Genomic DNA, 2,137 nt, shown 5'->3' with positions numbered 1-2,137 from the left:
TGTAAAACTCAGGCGGAGACTGAGGCATATTTTTATCCCCTATTCACTGAAAGGCGGAAAATGACAGGTGAAAGGACTCCGTGAACGCTCACTAGTCTTGACGCGTTCCTACCCCTAGGCCTGTGTCTGCTTTGTCCCCTGCCCATTCACGCGGGGCTGCGTGTCCCCTCCGGGACGCTGGGCTCTGCCCCGCCTCGCCGCTTCTTTGTCTGCTCCCTCGGCCGCCTGAAACTCAGGCGGAGACTGAGGCATATTTTTATCCCCTATTCACTGAAAGGCGGAAAATGACAGGTGAAAGGACTCCGTGAACGCTCACTAGTCTTGACGCGTTCCTACCCCTAGGCCTGTGTCTGCTTTGTGTCCCCTGCCCAGTCTCCCCGCTCCTCGTTTTGTCAGCTTTACCCTTTAAATACCCAAGCACTCTGTCTGGTCTTCCTGACCTCTCACCGTTTTAACTTTGGTCACTCCCTTTCTGAATTTAGGTAGTATAGATCATGAGTTCATCATCCTGCTTGCATTTCATGTGTGGTCTTTATTTTTTATAAATGGAGCCCAGACTCATGCTCTCCTGTGATATCTCTTTCAGTCTCCAAGATCGAGAATAATGTTGTACAAGTAGTAGGGGTTCCCTAAAAAGTGTTTCTAGTGAATGAAGTTTTTTGTTTTTTGGGGTTTTTTGTTTTGTTTTTTTTGTATTTTGAGACAGGATCCTGCTAAGTTGCCTGGGCTGGCCTTGAACTTGAAATCTTCCTGCCCCAGTCTTCCAAGAAATTGAGGTTAAAGTGTGTGCCCCCACTCCTGGCGAGAATCAACATTTTTAAACCATTAAGAAAGAGAACGTTTGCATCCTACTTTATGCTCTGTCTTACTAAGTTTCAGCCAGTATTTTCCTGGCTTTTGGCCATTGTCACACATCCTTAGCTGGGTGGTTCAGTACCATAGACTATCAAAGCCATTCTATAACAGTAACAGCATGGAAACCTTCTGTTTTTAGGTGCTGGACCTGCAAACTCAGTATCCTGATACTGAAATCGGTAACCCCTCATCTATTTCCAAAATCAGAAGAGAAATCTGGAGATAAAATATAATTATTATAAAGAGTATTTTTCCACCCTTGGTAAAGCAGACAAGCTTAATGGAAACATCCAGAAATTCTTAGGAAAACAAGTTTCTTATTTCCCAAAGAGGACGTATAAAAAGCATATTAATGAAAGAAATGGAGTTCTTCATGTGAGATGCAGTATATAGTTTTCAGAAGAAAATATGATAGAGACGAGTTGTCTTTGCTTTTGGATGATTTGGATGAAAACTAGGGGTCCCTGAGAAGACCCAGCGGGAGCCTGCGCACCACAGGGGATGTAAAACTCTTGCACTGACACAGCCCTGAGCTGTTCAGACAGCTTTCCATAGACTTTGTTATTCACATTTACTTAACTAAATGACACCTTTAGGGCTTCTCAAAATAAAAAATTTTGCAACAAAAGATTAAAGTCCTTGTCTTTTACAAGTTAAAAAAACAAAGAGGACAATTTTTCTTAGCTCAAACTTTAGTTTTTCTTGTTTCTACAGTTGCCTTACAAGGCTTGCAGCTTCTGTATTTTGCTCTAGGGTTCCCTGCTTTTCTGTAGTACTTGGTAATAAGTTTTATGCAGGCTGAGTCCTTGTCACACTAAACTTGAAGATTGCTGTGTCCTAGTTTCAATGGAACACTTTTAGTCCATTTATATTTAATATAATTACTGGTATAGTTAGTTTTATGCCTACTCTCATATGCTTTATTTTCTTTTGACATATCTATTTTATGTCACTTCTTGTCCTATATTGAATTAATAAAATGTTTTAGTTTTACCACTAACCCTCTCCATTAGCTCAGATGGGTTTTGGAAATTACAATATTCCTTTTTGTTGTAGTAGAATCTGATATAAATTATTACTTTCAGCAATTCTCCAGAAATGCTAATACTTTAGAATACTTTGCCTTGTGAACTAAAGATCTTCAAAGAAGCCACATCTGTATTAAAGAATGTGGCCTGAGGGTGTGGCATCGTGGTAAAGTACTTGCCCAGCATAGGTGAAACCCCCAGTTCAATCCCCAGGAACAAAAACAAAAATTCCACAGGCAGCCTGACCTCATCTG

This window comes from Fukomys damarensis, unplaced genomic scaffold (assembly GCF_012274545.1).
Source record: "Fukomys damarensis isolate Sample0158 unplaced genomic scaffold, DMR_v1.0_HiC HiC_scaffold_18, whole genome shotgun sequence".
Classification (NCBI taxonomy): domain Eukaryota; kingdom Metazoa; phylum Chordata; class Mammalia; order Rodentia; family Bathyergidae; genus Fukomys; species Fukomys damarensis.
The sequence above is the reverse complement of the archived record's forward strand: the minus strand, read 5'-3'. Positions refer to the sequence as shown.